We start from the raw sequence: 20,469 nt of genomic DNA, 5'->3' as shown, positions 1-20,469 counted from the left end.
ACCCAGAGATAAGGCCCTCCATTGAGAACATTGAGAGACATTTTTGTGTAATGAGAGGAAATGTGAAGTACTTAGCTCGACTGTCACCTATCCAGATTCTCAAACTGTAGACATGCTCTGAGGTATGGAATTTTATAGTTGCAGGAAATTAAATCCTTGAACAAGTAAAACTACCGTAAAATGATGGGGGACATATTTAAATTTAAAAGAACAGGAACAGAGGGCACTTGAGCATGGATCTAAGACTTTTGTCATTACCGGGCTTACATGCCCTATGCCACCCAAATCATGAGCACATCCCTTTATTCTCTTCCTCCACCAAAGAGAAAGGGGAGTAACCCCAACTTTAGCCTCATTCATATCCAGCCCTAGGAGAGCATGGGCCTCCTGCCCTGACACAATAAGGCCAGTAGTGGCAAGAAGTGCTTCCATGCCTGCCACTACATTACAGTGTCCCAAGAAGAGGAGTACAGAGACTGCCTGTGCCCTCCATTCTGGAGATGTGTCTACCCACTGAGCCCACATCAGCATACCAGAAGAGCAAATGCCCCTGCGATCTAAGGAATTCTTAGACAAGGAGCTCTAAGTAAACCCTCAGAGGATTGAGTGCTTCAAGGGACTAGACAAGAGTATCAGGGTTTTCCTGTCAAGAATCTGTTGTGGTAAGGAGTCTGTGAAGATGAAAGCCTACTATGTAACTTTCAAAAATATGAGTCCTATGAAAGAAGCAGGACCCAGAACCCCATGAGTTTCTAGGCAAGTACGGGATGGTGCATCACTTCTTGACCTTCTTCACTATACCATGCTACAGCCATTAGCCTCTTTTAGGGCCTACTAACATCAAAGGGTCTGTGTAGATACTGAGTGTGCTCCAGCAGGGGACGTCCTGACCTAAAAATGGAGAAGGACCCAAGCAGGAAAAAGAGGCAAGGAAAATATTCTCAGAAATAATGCAGCCATAAAGTACTGACATACCCTTGACCTTCTACATCCAGTCAGAAAATTCAAGAATATCTGCAAACATGCAGATGAGAATGTGAAATTTATAGACCTTACCTGAGTGTCAAGGCAGACCCCGCCCCTTACTGAAGTTGCAGCATGTGACCTAGGATTTCATGCCTCAGAGCTCACATTAGGTGAACCATATATTGGCAAGGAGGCAGATGTGGAGAGTCTGGGCATGCTACTTTATTTTATCACCACAGGGTCACTTGAGCATGGTTCTAAGACTTGTGTCATGCCTAGAGATCCATGCCCTAGGCTACACCTATCATGAGCCACATCCCTTTATTCTCTTCTTTCACCAAAGAGAAGGGAGAGTGACCCCAACTTTGGCCTGCTCTATATCCAGCCCTCAGGAGAGCATGGGACTTCTGCCCTGACACTATCAGGCCACAAGGTGGCAGTAAGTGTTTCCATGCCTGAATTTGCTTTGCATTGTCTCAAGAAGAGGAGCAGAGATACAGCCTATGCCCTCCATTCTGAAGAGTGTCTGCACTTTGTGTCTGTGTCAGCACACCAGAAATGACAATGTCCCTGCCATCTAAGGAATCCCTGCACAAGGAACCCTCATGAACCATTCAGAGAATTTGGTGCTTCGAGGACTGGGCAAGAATATCAGGGGTTTCCTGTCAAGAATCTGTTGCCTCAAGGAGTCTCTGAGACAAAACCCTACTACATATCTCTCAAGAATATGGGTCCTCTGACAAGGCAGGACACAGAACCCATGAGTTTCTAGGCAAGTACGGGATGGTGCATCACTTCTTGACCTTCTTCACTATACCATGCTACAGCCATTAGCCTCTTCTAGGGCCTACTAACGCCAATGGGGGTCAATCTAGATACTGAGTGTGCTCCAGCAGGGGACTTCTTGAACTAATAATGGAGGAGGCCCCAAGTAGGAAGACGGGGCAAAAATATATGTGCAAAGAGTGACAGCCATAAAGTATTGAAACACCCTTGACTTTGTCTATGCAAACATAAAACACCAGAATATCCTCAGCGAATCAGAGGTTGATGAGAAATAGACAGAGATGACCTGAACCTCAATGCAGACTTTGCATCTTCCTGAAAAGGCAGCATGGGTCCAAGGGAATTATGCTGTAGACCTCACACTAGATGAGCCATTTGATGGCAAAAAAGGCAGATGAGGACAGTTTGGGCATGCTCTTATATTACCTGACCATATGTTCACAGGCACTGAGAGTAAACACCATGGAAGAGACAAATATTGTCACAGGGACCTATGACATTGCAACTCACTTCTCTTGGCAAATTGAAATCTAAATCCCCAGACACTCACAATCTCCCCAAAGTTGAGTTCCTCCATAGAAAACATGGAGGGACATTCCCAGGTAATGAAATGTGAAGTTAATATGTAGACTGTGACTTCTCCAGATTCTAACATTATGGACAGGCTTTGAATCATGGAGTTTCATGTCAAGTAACTGGAACCCCCCAAAAAAGTAAATGGAAAAGATGGGGCCCTAACTACTCTAGAAGAACAGACACAAGATGTGAGCATGGATCTAAGACTTCATCCAAGCCTGTGGATCCAGGTGCTCCACCACCCCGACTCCTGCACACCCCTTCATGTCTTGTCTTCCACCCAACGGAAGGGCCTGTGAGCCCAACAGTGTCCTCCTCCTTTACCAGCCTTCATGAGAGCATGGACCTGCTGCCCTGACTCTGTCAGGACACAGGGGGCAAGAAGAGCTCCCATGCTTTCCATTGCTCTACACTGTCCCAAGAGGAGGAGCAGATACTGCCTGTGCCCTGTATTCTGTAGATGGGTCTGCCCCTGTGAACACATGAGCACATCAGAACAGGAAATTCCACTGTCGCCTAAGGAAGACTTGGACAAGGAAACCTTCATCACCCTCTCAGAAAATTGGGTGTCTCATCAGAATGGGCATAAGTGACAGCTTCCCTGTTGTTTCCTGTTTCCTGTTCTGTTATTTCCAAAGTCTCTGAAGACAAGCCACAACCCCCCACCCACCCATATCTTCCAAGAACCTAGGTCCTCTAAAGCTGGGAGGATGCAGTAGGAAATGAAATGGTACGCTTGTATGGGAGTGTTCATCACAACATTGACCTTGTACACTACACCATCCTATTACCATTAACCTCTTCTAGGTTCTAGTAACATCAAATCCTTTCCAGCTAGATACTCAGTATGTTCCAGTGGGAAACTTTTTGACCTCAGAATGGAGGAGGGGCTGCTGCAAGAGGAGGAGTCAAAGAATTCTATTTGGGCACATAGTGCCGGACATAAAGTATTGCCACTATCTTGACATTGTTTATTGAGACATTAAACATCAATACATTTTGCAGATTGCAGACTGATATATGAAGCTAATAGTGCTTGTTTACCAGGATCAAAATCAAATATTCTTATTAATATTCCTCTATCTTCTCACATTAAAGCATTATATGTGCACCAAGGTGGCATTGCCTGAGAAGACGTAAACAAATACCTGTGTAACCCAGATGTGGAATCAGCAAAAGACCACAGAATTAGTCTACCTGAGTCTATCTTATTCAACATTGACTTCACAGGTGCTCCATGCTCAGGAAAGCGTGTGGGGTCACTTAGAAGAAGGGGTTACTCGGGCAGTTGTTCTGGCTTCAGCTTGGATAAGCTGCATTTCTGTAGCCTGTGATAGCAGGATAACCACTCATGCTTGTCATTGTTGAGATTTATAAGTACTCCAAGTGTCCAGGACAGTGGATCGCCCTTCCCTACAATAACATGCCTTTAGCATTCCCAAATGTTGTTATAGACTCAACAGCAAAGGGCACTAAAATATATTCCAGTGCTGGGGAGGCAGAGGCAGGCAAATGAACAAAACCACATAAAGCTCCATATACGTATTTTTATATAGAGTTGTCCCCCAATTTCCCCTTGATTTTTTTGGAGACAGAGACTCTGTGTGTAGCCCTGGCTGTTCAGGAACTCATTTGGAACAGGCTGGCCTCCCTTCAGTGCTGGGACTAAAAGTATACACCACCATGCTCAAATCCCTTTTTGTAGTTCAAATTTGTTTAAGACAGGGTATTTCTATATAGCCTTGGCGATTTGTAAACTCACTTTGTAGATGAGGTTGGCCTCGAACAGAGATCTGCCTGCTTCTGCCTCCCAAGTGCTGTACCACCACCACCTGGGATACATTCTCTTTGTCTTTATAGACACACTTGGGAATGGATTTTTCTCAGCCTTCAGAATAGGAAAAAAATTCCTCTAAAAGGTATCTAGTTTCTGGTACTTTTGTTACATCAGCTCAAAAAGACTTATACTATACTACAAATATTATAAATGAAAACAGCTTTCACTTATGATGTTCTATTGTATTGTCCCCTGGAGCTGGAATTACAGGCAGTTGTGAGTTGTCATGGCTACTTGGAACCAAACTTCAGTCTTCTGAGAGAGCAGTAAATGTTCTTAACCAGGGAGCCACCTCTTCAGCTCCATTAAGCATATTTTCAAAGAAAATATGGAACTCTGTAGATCTGACTGGCATGCCTTGAACTCAGAGATCGTGCCTCCCAAGTGCTGGGGTTGAAGATGTGTACCACCACTGCCTGGCTTAAAAATACACGGCGAGTTTTGATAGCAAGCTTGTACTGTTGGAATAAGTGCTGCAACAAATTAAAAATTAATGTAAGGGAAGCTATGGGGACAGTGAGATGGTTCAGCATGTGAGTGTAATGGCCTCCTAATCTGACAGCCTGGAGTTGGTTCCCCAAACTGCCTTCTAATTCTGAAGTGTACTGACACTTATTCTCCCATGTGTACACACACTGTGTGTGTGTGTGTGTGTGTGTGTGTGTGTGTGTGTGTGTGTGTGTGTAAAAGAAATTTTCTTTAGCTAAAGGAGAATGCCTTATCTCAATAGTTGGAAGGAAAGATCTATGGGGTAGAGAATTTGATCAAACACAAAAGAATAATATTTTTGACACATGAACATTATATGAAATTTAAATTTCAGTGTCCATAAAAATTTTGCTAGAGCTTTGCATTTATTAATTCTCCAATGGCAAAGTTGAGTGGTTTCCACAGGAGACATATGGTGGTCTCTTCATGCTGCCATATGGTATATTACAAATCCCAGTAATGGAGTCAGCTGTGCTGGCTCACAGCTGTCACTCAACACCCCAGAGGCAGAGGCAGAGGCAGAGGCAGAGGCAGAGGCAGAGGCAGAGGCAGAGGCAGAGGCAGAGGCAGAGGCAGAGGCAGAGGCAGAGGCAGAGGCAGAGGCAGAGGCAGAGGCAGAGGCAGAGGCAGAGGCAGAGGCAGAGGCAGAGGCAGAGGCAGAGGCAGAGGCAGAGGCAGAGGCAGAGGCAGAGGCAGAGGCAGAGGCAGAGGCAGAGGCAGAGGCAGGAGGGTGACCACAGTTGAGGACAACTTGGTCTATGTAATGAGTTCTAGTCCCACCATGGCTTTGCAATGAGAACCCTGTCCAAAAAAAAGGAAAAACGATATTGATGTAGTGGTAGTTGTGTTGCTGGTATTGACTGGCATGTATATTTGATGTATTTGCATTTAAACTTTTATTTTAATCATTTCTTAACCCATGGTGGCTCATGCTTATAATCTTAAGACTCAGGAAGTTGGAGCAGAAGAATTGCCACAGGGTGAGGCTAGACCAGCTAGAGTCAGATCCTCTCTCAAACCAAAGAGAGAAAAATGAAAAGACAAAAGTTGATTTCAAATGGCAGACTCCAGGCACAATGGAGGATGTTGTCATCAAATTAAGTGGCAAAGCATTGTTTCTGTTACACCATCACAGTGTAACTATGTGAGAGGAATAGACATTATCAGATTATATTCCTCATAAAAGTCTTGACTCACAGGGAAGTAGTTTTTAAAAATAACCTAGAAAATTGAGATCAAATATCTCATAAAAATTTCTTTATGAAATTAAAAGTGAGGGGGGCTTGAGAGAAGACTAAGAGCACTGTCTGCTCTTCTAGAGGTCCTGAGTTCAATTCCCAGCAACCACATGGTGGCTCACAACCATCTATAATGAGATCTGGTGCCCAGTTCTGGCTTGCAGGCATGCATGCAGGCAGAATGCTGTATACATAATAAATACGTTTAAAAAATTAAAAATGAAAATGAAGGGCTGGAGAGATAGTTCAGCAGTTAAGAGCACTGGCTGTTCTTCCTGACAATCTGAGTTCAGTCCCCAGCAACCTATGTCTAACTCCATTTCCAGGGGATCTGGAACCCTCACACAGACACACATGCAGGCAAAACACCAATACCATAAAAAAACAAAGCTGAAACTGCAACTAGATGGACAGCCATTTACCAGTAGTGAAGTGTGATTAGTGCTGAATCCGACACTGGGAAGGTAAGCATGTTTAGGACAATTAGCTTTCGATGAGAACAGCCACTGAGCAAGCTGAGGATGGCAACAGCAGCATCAGTCAATTAAGAAACACAAGTGACTGTTCTCTCTGGCTGTAGATGGGCGGGCATTTGTTATATGCTAAATCATACTGCTCACTTGCTGTCTATTTGACTAGTTGACAGAGTTTGAAGCTGCTGACGATTATTTAGTTTGTGTAGGGGCTACAGATGTAGCTCAGTTGGTTACAGCGTTTGTCTGCCATGCACAAAGCCCTGTCTTTGATCCCTAGCACTGAATGAAATGACCAGACATGGGGACATGCATGCTATAATCCCCATACTCCTAGGTAGAGGCAAGTAGGATCAGAAGTTCAAGGCCAGCCTGAACTGCATGAGGCCAGATCTCAAAACTGAAACCAAAATAAAAAAAACTAATTTGTGTGAATGCTTGTTTTGGAAGAACTCTGGTCAAGAATTCAGGAGAGAGAGAGAGAGAGAGAGAGAGAGAGAGAGAGAGAGAGAGAGAGAGAGAGAGAGAGAGAGAGAGAGAGAGAATTCAGTAGAACACCCAAGTGGAATCTACTAAGACCCATTCATTATACCTGATGATGGTAAAAATGCATATGGAACAGAAAAAGGCAAATTAACAAAATGGTGAGCCCAGGAAATGTAGTAAATGTTCAAGCTTATGAATATTTATTGTATTATTCACTAGCAGATACTTTAAGAGTTGGACTGATTTTGTATAACAAGCCAGTAGTCATCAGGGGGATTTCATTCACTTTTGCATATTCCCAAAGAATGTCCTGAGGTCCCTGCACGTGGCAGTTGAGTGGGACGACAGTAGCTGATGCCATAGTTCAGGCTAGTAACTCAGTGCATAGTCCAGATAGATTCATGTGACTCTTGACTTAAGTGCCCACTTGCCTGATTACAGGTATGAGCTACTGTACCTAGTTATTGTGATTTTTATCCTTAAAGCTCAGTGCCGAAACAGTTTTCCCAAGGCGAATTATAAGACCTACATGGCATTGGAAATTAACTTTTGCTGAGACTTTTTTAAAAAGTATTTTGTGTGAGAGCCTCAGCTGTGCATGCTTAACAGGTGGTTGTAAACTTGCACTGGGGTATGTGTCACAGTTTGTATATGCTCCTCCCAGGGAGTGGCACTATTAGAGGGTGTGGCCCTGTTGGAGTAGGGGTGTCACTGTGGGAGTGGGCTTTAAGATACTATCTGCCTGGAAGCAGTATTTTGCTAGCAGCCCAGATAAAGATGTAGAACCCTCAGCTCCTCCTGCACCATGCCTGCCTGGGTGCTGCCATGCTCCTGCCTTGGTGATAATGGACTAAACCTAAATGTTGTTCTTTATAAGGCTTGCCTTGGTCATGGTGTCTGTTTACAGCAGTAAAACCCTAACCAAGACAGTAGGCATTTGGAGGTAGAGGACACATTTCGAAGGTTCCTGCCTTCTGCCTTGTCAAGGTTTCCTGTTTTTGCTGCTGTTGTTTGTATAGCTAGCCATAGCACCTGTGGCAGCCTTAGGACAATTGTGGGTATTGTTCCAGTTGCTGTCCACTTGTTTTATTTATTTTTATTAGATATAAGAGGGAAAGAATGGGTTGGTTCTCAGACGCCAACACAGAATTATCTTTCAAGAAATAAGGTATGTTAGGAGAAAGCATTAGAAAGAAGAGGCATATGGGCTTGGCATTACACGCCTTTAACCCTAGAAGAAGCAGGTGGTTCTCTGTGAGGTCAAGGCCAGCCTGGTCTATATGATGAGTTCCAGGACAGCCAGAGCTACATGATAAACCATGTCAGAAAGATGAGGCATAAAAGGTATAGTGTTAATGTTATAATTGACATAATTCCAAAAAGGGAAGGAGAAACTTTTTTTAAAGATTTATTTATTTTATGTACACGAGTACACCATAGCTGTCTTCAGACACACCAGAAGAGCGCATCAGATCCCAGTACAGATGGTTGTGAGCCGCCATGTGGTTGCTGGAAATTGAACTCAGTACCTCTAGAAGAACAGTCAGTGCTCCTAACCACTGAGCCATCGCTCCAGCATGGTGGTGTATACTTTTAGTCCCAGCACTGAAGGGAGGCCAGCCTGTTCCAAATGAGTTCCTGAACAGCCAGGGCTACACAGAGAGACTCTGTCTCCAAAAAAATCAAGGGGAAATTGGGGGACGACTCTATATAAAAATACGTATATGGAGCTTTATGTGGTTTTGTTCATTTGCCTGCCTCTGCCTCCCCAGCACTGGAATTAAAAGACAAATAGACATCATCTTTTTTTTTTAAAGATTTATTTTATGTATATAAGTACTCCATCAATGTCTTCAGACACATCGGGAGAGAACATCAGATCCCATGACAGATGGTTGTGAGCCACCGTGTGGTTGCTGGGAATTGAACTGAGGACCTCTGGAAGAGCAGTCAGTGCTCTTAACCTCTGAACCATCTTTCTAGCAGATAAAATGCTTTCTTAAGATAATGTCGGGCTGGAGAGATGTGTCAGAGGTTGAGAGCACTGACTGCTCTTCCAGAGGTCCTGAGTTCAAATCCCAGGAACCACATAGTGGCTCACAACCATCTATGGGGGAATCTGGTGCCCTCTTCTGGTGTGTCTGAAGAAAGCTCGTGTACTCATATACAATAAAGACTTTTTTTTTGAAGATTTATTTATTTACTTCATGTATGAGTAAACTGTCGCTGTCTTCAGATACATCAGAAGAGGACATCAGATCTCATTACAGATGGTTGTGAGCCACCATGTGGTTGCTGGGAACTGAACTCAGACCTTTGGAAGAACATTCAGTGTTGTTAACTGCTGAACCACTGAGTCATCTTTCCAAGCCAAATCTTTTTTTTAAGCATTTTACTAGTTAAACTGCAAACATGTATTACTTTTAGCCTTACCAGTGGAGAGAATGAAAGCCAGCTCATCCATTAAGAGTATTTGCTCTTACAGAGGATGCAATTTTGTTTCCCAAACATCACAACCACCTATAACTCCAGGGCCAGGGGATCTGATCTCTTTTGACATCAAGTGCACATGAGTTACACAGGCAAACAAAATGCTCATACACATAAAAATAAATAAATCTTTAAAATAAAGCAACCACACCCTCTGTGCTGGCAAGAAAGCTTAGCATTGGCTACCAAGCCCAAGCCCAATAGTCTGAGCCCAATCCCTAGTACACACACCATGGAAGGAGAGAACCTACTTCTGTAAGTTGTACCCTGACCTCCAAACACACACACACACACACACACACACACACACACACACACACACACACGCACGCACACAAGTTTCGAAATGTGAGGGAGGTGGATGAGAGGATGGCTCAGAGAGTGAATTGCCATGCACAGGACCCGAGTTTGAGCGCCAGCACACACACAAAATGCCAGGAGCTGTGACATGTGCTTGTAGCCCCACAGCAAGGAGACAAGGAGACGGAGACAGAAGATCCCTGGGACATGGGGTACCCTAACTAGTGAGCTCTAAAGCATGCACAGACATAAAAAAAATACCACCTCAAGGCAGGCAAGTTTATCTCAAAGAACTATAAGGCACCTGTATCAGCTGACGGTGGAGTTAACAGATTTCAGGAGCCATAACACTCAGAACAGCCTACAAGGAAATACCCCTTTCTTGAGGTATTTGAGAGTTTGGAATATTAACTGCCAACTTCTTTTTTTAGTAGTTTACTAATCTTTTTACAGATTTTATTCTTATTCATGTGTAGAAATGCTTTGACTGCACGTATATAGGAGGACTCCATGCATGCCTGGAGCCTGCAGGAGACAGAGCAGGCTGTTGAATTTCCTGGAACTGGTTGTTACAGGTGCCTGTAAGCTATCATATAGTGGCTGGAACCAGACCTGGGTCCTTCGCAAGAGCATCCTCAACCATCTCTCCAGCCCCATATTTTAATTTTTAATTAAATGACTATGCAGGGCTTTCTTTGTTCTTGTTTTTTTTAATGGGAGCATGGTCATGTGTTAGTATAGACACCCAAGGAGTCTAGAAGAGAGTATCAGATACCCTGGAACTAGAGTGTCAAGTAATTGTTAGCGACTAGATGCCAGCACTGGGACCAAACCCTTCATCCTCTCTATGAGACAAGGTTAATTTCTGAGCCATCTCTCCAGCCCCTAACCGCCAACATGTTAATGGCAGATTTCATACTCACAAAATGTTCTGGAGCTTTAAAAAAAGAAAGAAAGAAAGAAAGAAAGAAAGAAAGAAGAAAGAAGGAAAGAAAGAATTCATTCTCCATTACATAGAAAGTAAGCGAAACTCGGGATTTGAACTCAGTTCTGCCTCTTTCTAGAGCTGCCTCCCAAATATTAGTCTAGACGTGTGCTGATTATCCTAACTTCCTTCCTGTTGCTGTGATAAACATCATGACCAAAAGCAACTTGGGGGAGAAAGGTCTATTTCAGCTCGCAGGTTCTAGACCATCTTAGAGGGAGGCCAGGCAGGAAGGAGCTCCAGGCAGGAACCTGGAGGCAGGAACTGAATTAGGAACCATGAAGGATTGCTGCTCAGCTAGCTTTTTAAATCAACTCAGGCCTGTCTGTGCTGCAGGTACCCGCAGAAGTCAGAACACATCAGAGCGCTCCTGAGTCAATCAGCAAAGTATCCCGCAGACACGACCGCAAGCCAATTGGATGGAGACAATTCTTTAGTAGAGGTTCCTTCTGCCCCGGTGCCAAATTGACAATTAAGATTAACGAGGCACTAAGAAAGCCTATTCTAAATCTCCATAGTATTACTCTTAAACTGTGGCCTGGTTTCCCAGGTTCTGGAGGGCTTCGGTGGCTCTCTGTGTCCTGACTGCCGGGGAGAACTACTTCAGGGTCATGCTCTCTGGCACACCCCCTCAAAAGAGCAGTCAGCAGCATTCAGAGCAGCCCCTGGACGCCTGCCCCGCAAGGACTTTGATGATGTCTCTTCTATTTTGAGCCTGAAGAGAAAGAGAGAGAGAGAGAGAGAGAGAGAGAGAGAGAGAGAGAGAGAGAGAGAGAGAGAGAGAGAGAGGAGAGAGAGAGAGACAGAGAGAGAGAGAGAGAGAGAGAGAGAGAGAGAGAGAGAGAGAGAGAGAGAGAGAGTTCAGCATCCAGTGTGCGAGAAACCTATTCCAGCATCAGCTTTTTAAATCTCCTGATACATTTTACACTGCAGAAGCTTCAGGACACTTGAGCTGTTTCCAGTTTGACTGCGGTAAGACGGATTTCACTCCAATTGGGGAGAGCTGTAGGTTAGACAAGTGTTCAATTCCCAGCACCCCACAAGGCAGCTGACAACCGTCCCTAACTCCAGTTCTGGGGAATCCAACACTCTCACACAGAAACACATGCAGGCAAAACGACAACACACTTAAAAATAAATAAGTGTGTGTGTGTGTGTGTGTGTGTGTGTGTGTGTGTGTGTGTGTGTGTGTGTTTTAAAAGAACAGCCTGTGAGGTCTGATAGGAATTATTTGCAAATGATTTGCATGGAGAGCGGTACAGGCAGACTATGAGGCCCATGTAAGAAGAAGCATACACGTTTGGTGATGACACAGAGGCTTTGGGAGCTAAAAGTATTCTGTATTGGTTGTCCAATATGGTCTCACACACCTATTATCCCGGCACTTGGGAGGTTGCAGCCGAGAGAATCGGGAGTTCAAGGTCATCTTTTGAACTATATATAAAGCAAGTTGAAGGCTTGCCTGGACTAAATGAGAATGTTTCAAAAAACAACAAAAATTCTACATTTTTATTGTGATTATACTTCTTAAAGCTTAAAATTGAGACACATCATCTGATAATGAGATGAAATATTCTAAGATGTAGTTATTTGAATTTTATGAGTATGAGTGCCCTGTTTGTATGTAGTATGTGTGTGTGCCACATGTATGCCTGGTACCTGTAGGGGCAAGAAGAGGGCCTCAGATGCTCTGGAACTGGAGTTATAAATATTTGTAAGCTGCCATGTGGTTGCTGAGAATAGATTCTGGGTCCTCTGCAAGAGCAGCACGTGCTCTACCCACTGAGCCACCTCTCCAGTCTGAAAGGAGACACTTTAAATCAGAACACTTAACCACCATGCGTGCTTGACAGTTAATATAATATTTCCCCAATATGCTCCTTGTTTGTAATTGCTTCTATTATTGTGTATTCAGCAACTTTGGCCTTAATCAAATACTTCCACTAAGAGGGGGAATCAATGAAACGTGTTAAAGGATAAAAGAAGTCTACAATTTAGTGGTGCAAAATAACTGAAAATCGTGGTGTTTGGGAATTTAATATTCTTCCACTAACCATAGGCCATTATTTTTAATAAGCCTTATTTTTGACGCAGTTATTAGGCCATTTAAAATTGTGTTACAGTTCTAGCCGATCTGATCTGCAAGAACAAAAAGACTGAAATGTAATCTTCCTGTGCTCAGGCCTGTAAAGATTATGTGTATTGTGTACAGTTTTGGTTCCTAATAGAAGAAAGATGTGCATAACTTGGGAACAGACTCAGACACATCAACTAACAATATTCAGAGGCCAGAAAAGAAGCCATGTGGGCTTTATCCTACGACGTACTCATGTAAACTGGTACTAATGAGCAAAGCTCACACACTATAGCAAAAGCAAAGAATTGGAAGCCATCCATGAATACACATCTGTATAATGAACTCACCTCAAAAATAGTTAAAGAAAAAGGCTGAGAAGTAGGGACAGGCTGGCACACTTCCGTGTTCCTAGTAATGTTCAGAGGCTGAGACTGGAAGATCCAGAGTTCAAGACCAGCCTGATCTATGTATCCAGAACTTACTTCAAAACATTAGAAGGTTCCTTTATAGAAAGGTTTCCAAGATGTATTGTTAAAGGAAGCATGACAGCACACAACTTGTGTGTAAGATGCTACCGCTGAATTAAAAAATGAAACATAGGGATGGGAGGGTGTGCAGGGAGACTGCCTTGGGAGTATGAGACACTTCTTGTCAAGCCTGACAACCTAAAGTCCACCCTAAGGGTCCACATGGTAGAAAGAGAGTATCAAGTCTGGCAGGTTGACCTCTGACCTCCACACACTCACATACACACATGCAAAACCAAGTGCAATACCTACTTTTAGTTAAAACGGGAGTCTTTGTAGTAGAGTCCTTGCTTAGAATGTTTGAGGAGAAAAGTGAAAGTAGGAGAACATATACATTTATATCCGTGCATGACTGAGATTAAGTCTGAAAGTATACATACGAAATCATTAGTCATGATTTTCTGTGAAAGGGGTGGGTCGGAAAAAAATGAGGAGGTGTAGAAAGAGAAAGGGATGTTTTCTTTTGTAGCTCTGTATACCTTTTTGACATTTCCTATTGTGCTATTTACTTTAAAAACCAAATAAATAACATTAAATGAGGAGCATTAAAGAACCACTATGGAGAAAAACGAGGAGAAGAATGAGGGCTGCATTGTGTCTGTACTTAGGAATGGTCCTTAGTAACTTATCTTATGGGCATCTCTACAAGCAGTGTAAATTACCACACTCTTAACTCAATTGTAAAGACGATGAATGGATTGTTCCACAGGACAGTTCATTCATGATTTAGACATGGTCCTAATTCACAGAGGAGCATATTAAATTTGTGGCTTTTTTGGTTATGAAAAAGCATTAGTCAGTGAAGAATAATACAATGTTCTGCTCCCTAGACTTGATGGTTGTAAATTTATTGTTTATAAATGGCTTTCTTGTTTAATCCACCTTTATAAAAGCCGTTCTGTAATACATAGGATAGAAGTTTCTATCTTCTGGTCTACAAAGTGAATTCCAGGTCAGCCTGGTCCATACAGAGAAAAACTGTCTCAAGAAACAAAACAAAAAACTTTGTTTCCTATTTGCATGTTCTAAAGAAGAAATGTGGATGAGATGGCTGGGAGATGGTGTAAAGGCTTGAGAGTATTTGTTTTGCAAAAGGAGGACCTGCATTCAAGTCCCATGTACCAGTGTAAAGTCCAGGATGGATATAAGTGTCTGTAACTCTAGCAATGCCAGAGGAAGACAAGTGGATTGTCTCACTGGTTAGCCTGGCTAGCCAAAATGGGTGAGCTTCTGGTTCAAGTGAGAGACCTGGCTCATGGCAATAAGATGGACAGAGAGAGGGAAACTCTCAGTGTCATAACTCTCAGTGTCATACTCTGTCCTCTGCATGCAAAGGCATGGACATCTCCACATTCATGAATGCAGCATGCACACACACACACACACACACACACACACACACACACACACACAATGGATATAAGACATTAAAATTTACTGATGCACCCAACTACTGGAGCACAATTTTGTTTGTTTCGTGATACTACAAATGGAACCCTAGGTCTTCTACACACTAAACAAGCTCTCTACCATTGAGCAACACCCTCAGTCCATCCAAGACAGCACTTGAAACTGAGTCTAGCTTGAAATTAAGAGTTAAATCATCACTGAGGGCTTGCCGGTTTGCTGAATGCTCTAGAAGGTCTCAGACTGTTAAACTGTGTCTACTCCTGCTGTTTCTGGCACTGAATTATTGCACAGTTACTTTTTCTTTACTCTGATCCCGAGATTTTCCTGAATTTCTAACTTATTTCTTCATAGTAAAAAGCATATGAAAAAGTCTTTAATCTAGCTAGGCACTGGTGGCCTTTAATTTCAGCACTGTGCCTGGGGAAGGGTGGGACAAAAGCAGGGAGTTCTCTGAGTTCTAGGCTAACCTGGTCTACAGTGAAAGTTCCAGAACATCCAGGACTACATAGAGAAATGCAGTCTCAGAAAAGAAAACAAAAATACAATCTTCCATCTATTCAACTTTAAAAGTTGATGTATCTAAGAATTAAAAAAAAACACAAAACTTATGCAGATTCCTAGGACGTCTAACTATTCCGGTTGACTGGGTCCTGGACCTGGGAATATGGTTTTTATACAACTGTTCTTTTTCAGGGGATCTGAGCGTTGCCATAAAATTATATTCAACAAATGAGATTGCTTGTAGCTGGTGACTCTGCGTGGCTGATTAAAATCAGCCCAGCTCCTCAGAACCTCTCCCTGAGCTCATTATTGCCAATACAGAGGCAAAGAGGAGGAGCTGGTGATGATTAGCCCCCCCCGAAAGCCCCCAGGATTGAGATGAGGCCCTGGTGACTAACAACACATCAAGCTAGTGTGTGTCTACAGTTCAGAGGAAGACACAGATTAAAACAATGGAACCTCTCGTTTGTCTCTGAAACTCTGAAAGTGTGGGCTAAACTGTCTTTGGAGGTGCCTGGGTGGAGGTGGGATGACAGTGGGTGGTCTGAAGTTGTTTATTCTCTTCAAAGGATACTTGTTACCTAGTGACCAAGCTAATTAGATACCTTTGTGGTTTGGGATTTCTGTTACCCAGTGACTCCTGTTCTCTTGCCCCAGCAGCCCTGTGCCCTCTGAGATTTGAAAGGGTCCATCCACCTATGTCCTCAAGTTTCCCCTGCAGAGGCCTCACTCTGGACAACCTTGTTACAGAACTGCCTCTCTGCCCCAATCTCAGTGAAGTCCCAGGATGGCTTCCTTTGTAGTTTGGCGAGCATCTCTTCCTCTGTCAGTTGACCTCTCTGGCTGAGTATTCTGTGAAAGCAACTTTAAAATTATTGGAGATGGCTGATACCTAACGCACACATTTGCCATTTGCTGAAGAGTTCTATAGTTCCTGAGTGTAACTTCCTGAGGTTATTTTTAACTGTGTGCTGATGGTCCAAGGCAATTATTGCAAAGGACATACTTTTATTAATTGTAGTCAGAAATACTTTGTAGGTGTTCTAATAAAATGAGGTAATTTAAGGTTTAAATGGCGTATTGAGTCATTCTAGAACAGCCACCTTGGTAAAACCAATGGAAAAGTACAGAGAACAAAACCATTAAACAGCACCCCAGGAGTCATAGGAAGTATGAGTTCAGAGTGGTTTGGTTTAGCTTAGTTTTTGTCAGGCAACTGGGATGGCACTAGGACCTCACACAAGGTAAGCACCTTCTAGCATAGAGCTATAACTACAGTCCCTCATGAATTTCACAAAGATATCGCCACTGGCGATTTCATGTTGTAATTGTTTTCCCTTAATGCAAAAATTAGCAGGTGCTCCCAGCTTGTCCCATCTTTCAGGAGAGAATGCCCTTGTAGGAATGGCCCTTGTGGGAATGGAATCATTTACTGCCCTTATAAAACCACGTAATACTCACCGGACAATTCCCGCTTTCTACATGCTGCATTAATGACAGTCATCGACTGCCTTTTCCAAAAGGAAGTGCACGTGCACTTTGACCATGCACAGACACAACTCCAGCTTCAACTAAAAGTATCATCTGGGATTAGAGGTGTAACTGTCCTTGGGGTGTGCTTACACAGACATGTGAGGCCCTGGGCTTGATACCCGGAACTGGAAAAAAAATCACCCGTAAGAGAAAAAGGAAAGGCAAAAGGTAGAGCGCTGGGTGTGGCAGCGCACACCGATGATCCTGACCCTTGGGAAGTACAGGCAGAGGATCACGAGTTCAAGAACAGCTGGTCACGGTGGCACATATCTCAATCCTAGCACTGGAAGTAGATTTTATGAGTCAGGCCAGCCAGGGCAACATACTGAGACCCTGGTTAATAAACAAGGAAGAAACTGTTCAAGACCAATTTAGTCTTTCGAACTGCTTGAGGCAGTGTTTTGAAAAACACCAACAACAGATCCATTGAGTGTCCAACATGGTGGCACACTGTTATAATTCCAGCACTCCGGAGGTTAAGGCAGGAGAATTACCTTCTTTAGGGTTAGCCTGGGCTATATAGTATGTACCATACCAGTCCTAACTGGTCCTATCTGCAGAGTGATACGATATCCAAGAGTGGAGGGGCAAGATGGCTCAGTGGGTGGATGCTTGCCACCAATCCTGACCATCTGCGTTGAGTTTGGTCCTGGGAACTCACATGTTGGAAGCAAAGACTGAATGACTGAGACTTGCCTTCTGGCCTTTAACCAGGAGCTGTCATGTGTGTTTTAACATTAAAAATTAAAAATACTTGTTTAAAGGCAGGTGTGATAGGAGGCGCTTATAATCCCATCATTCATGAGGCTGAGGCAGGAAGATAGAAAGTCCAACCCCATCCTGTGCTACACAGTGAGAATTATCTGAAAAAAAATGCACACACAGCCTAGCTCAGCAGCAGGGTAAAGAACAGAGAGAGCTTGGTTCTCCTCTCCTGGTCTCAGGCTGCGGCTTCTCTGTGTGGCTGCTGCTCTATTGCTCAGACTCACAGGACAAAGTTATGCCCTGAATGGTTATCCTGAGAAAGATCATAGCTTGGATGTCAAAGTATGCACCCAGATACATCTCAGTGGCACAGGACTCACCTACCTGTCTCAAGGACCTGGACCCTAGGTTTGCTGTTCTGTGTCGATGGAAAACTAAGAAAAAGAGAGGACAGTCATCTCCAGGGAAGACCAGAGATGAACTTACAGAGCCACCTGAAGCCAGCGGCTATGATAACAGGCAGGGAGGAAACGATTGTATATGTTAGGCACCAAATCCAGACTGCTTTGAGTATTGGAAACCTAACTTTGGATTAGCACTCAGCATAAAGCAGTTAGATTGTCAAAAATGCCAAGAATGGGAAAAATATCCTCATCTATTATTTACATAGGAGAAAAAAACACTTACAATTTGAAGCCAAGTCACATAATAAGGAAAAGCGCCGTTGACTCAGTCTCTGTACAATACCATCCGACTATTCTGACCCTCCCCCACTCCACCCCCACTTCCTTCTTTTCTTCCTTTCTTCAAATAAATGGAGCGAATTGACAGATACATTTGGTAATGTGTAGCATGGTAAAATATAAATGAATAAGAAACACCAAAAGGCCTAAGTGGATGTGGGTTATACTAAATATTTACACACAACACAGCAGATCTTCCCTGAAAGGCACGCCTGTGAACCAGAGGCTTGGATGCTAAAAGGGGTCGGAGACTGTTTTGTTTGTATGAAGCCTGCTGTTTGACACCTGGGCCAAAGGCAGTCTAAACCAGCTGCCAGCCGGCAACCCACCTATGAGAATATGAAGTCATCCAGCTGTTTTCAAGCTGCATTTGTACAGGCAGATCAATTAAAAAGATAGATAATATATATGCCAAACACATTGGTGGTGCTTGTTTCTGTCAGGTTGCTGGTGGCTGTTACTAGGGTTAACTAGTTGTGCTTTCTCCAATTTTCAGTCCTGAGCTGAAACTGGTTTCATTTTACTTTTGGAGGTGGAGCTTCAGTGTGTATCCAACACTGGCCTTGAATCCGCAGTTGTTGCCACCCCTGAGGGCCACGTTTACAGGTGTGCACCACCATTCCCAGCTCTGGAGCACTTCTTATGGGGGTGCGGGAGAGTTCTTCTTATGAAGAAGTGGGTTTGGGAGCTGAGAAGAGTGTTCGGTGGGTAAAGTACTTGCTTTACAAACATGAGGACCAGAATTCAAATCCCCACTGCACAAAACAGATAACTACATAAAGCCCATTATGGTGATGCACACCTATGATCCCAGGCCTGGGGAGATGGAGACAGTGTAGCCAGTTGAGGAGCCCGTTATCCAGTGAGAGACCCTATCTCCAAACATAAAATGAAGAAGAATAGAAGAAGATGCAGATTGTCAAACTTTGACTTTGTATGAGCAGACACACAAAAATAACATATTGTTTTGAGGGGGTGGGTTTCAAGACAGGGTCACTCTATATAGCCCTGGCCTCCAGCCTCCAGCATTTGGAACCTAGTAAGTCCATGAATATGTGCAGTCACTTCAGCCAAAGTCATAGGTTAATAGCTGTAGGCAGACAGATATGGAAAAGGAGTGAAACTGGCCCTTTTGCCTGTCCCTTCTGCGGGAGGACACAGCTCTCAAGGCGACATGGAGAAGCAGAGAGTAGCCCCTCACCAGACGCTGAATTTGCCAGCACCATGATATTGGGCTTTTCAGAATCTGAAACTAAGTAAGTAGAAATAAAATTATGCCCTTTGTATATTTAAAAGTAACATATATCCAAAGTAGTAAAAATAGAGGGAAGTAGTGTAAGGGGCTGGAGAGAAGATGACTGGGTGGTAAGAGCAGGTGGCACTGACCAGAAGACCTGGGTTCAGTTTCCAGTATCCACATGGTAGTTTACAACTGTCTGTAAGTCCAGTTCCAGGGTCTCCACAGGGTGCTAGGTGTGCAGGAAGTGCATGTATATGATGTATATGTATATGTATATGTATATGTATATGTATATGTATATGTATATGTATATGTATATGTATATGTATATGTATATGTGAAATACTCATACACATCAAATAAATATACACAAAATTGTATATCATACAACTTATGTATATGAATTATGTAGCTCAAAGTCCTAGCACAGGAAGGAAGGAGAGGAAAGAAGGGAGGGGAGCAAAGGAAGCAAAAAGGGAGAGGTGAAATCAAACTAAGGCGTACATCATGCTGAAAGAAATGTTTGCTTTCCAACAAATGCTTCTAGAATGTTTGCTATATTGTAGCACTACTCATTATAGCATTGAGCACTTACTGCCTACTGGCGGGCTTTTAGTTTTTCTTTGAAAACATCTTATTATTTTGATCTCCACAGCATACATGTGGAACAACTCCCAGGATGCAGATCTCCTTACACAGTGTAGGTTCTGGGGCTCCAGCTCAAGTCATCAAGCTTGGTGGTGAGAATCATCACTCACTGAGCCATCTTGCTGCCACCCCACCCCTCCCAAAGGCTTCATTACAGTACAATTTGTATACCAGAAGATGTCACCATCAATGATTCCTCAACGCATTTGCTGTCACTCTTGGTCCCTTGTCCCCCTCCTGGTCATGTTGTGTTTCCTATGTAAATGGACTCCCAAGCTGTGCGTTCTCCTTTGGCTGGCTTCTTTCACTAAGCATATTTCTGCTGCTTAGCTATGAATATGTGTGGACATTCACACACATGTCTTGGTGTGTGTGTGTGTGTGCGCATGTTCCGAGAGAGAGAGAGAGAGAGAGAGAGAGAGAGAGAGAGAGAGAGACATCTCATCTCAGGAGTGAGAA

General features: G+C 43.4%; 1 protein-coding gene across 2 annotated transcripts in view; it reads right to left on the bottom strand.

Annotated features, from left to right (window-relative positions):
- Window positions 1-20,469, bottom strand: part of Smokwl2 (sperm motility kinase W like 2) — a 52,154-nt gene that overhangs the window by 31,151 nt on the left and 534 nt on the right. The window contains exon 1 of one of the 2 annotated variants that reach the window (XR_010053643.1): window positions 4,091-4,115. The exons of the other annotated variant lie outside the window; for it this stretch is intronic. The gene's annotated coding sequence lies outside the window, so the exon portion shown is untranslated. Of the gene's footprint in view, window positions 1-4,090; window positions 4,116-20,469 lie in introns of those variants that run through there. 2 annotated transcript variants of the gene reach the window in all.

This window comes from Rattus norvegicus, chromosome 7 (genome assembly GCF_036323735.1).
Source record: "Rattus norvegicus strain BN/NHsdMcwi chromosome 7, GRCr8, whole genome shotgun sequence".
NCBI classification, from domain to species: Eukaryota; Metazoa; Chordata; class Mammalia; order Rodentia; family Muridae; genus Rattus; species Rattus norvegicus.
This window is presented reverse-complemented; position numbering and strand designations above follow the sequence as displayed.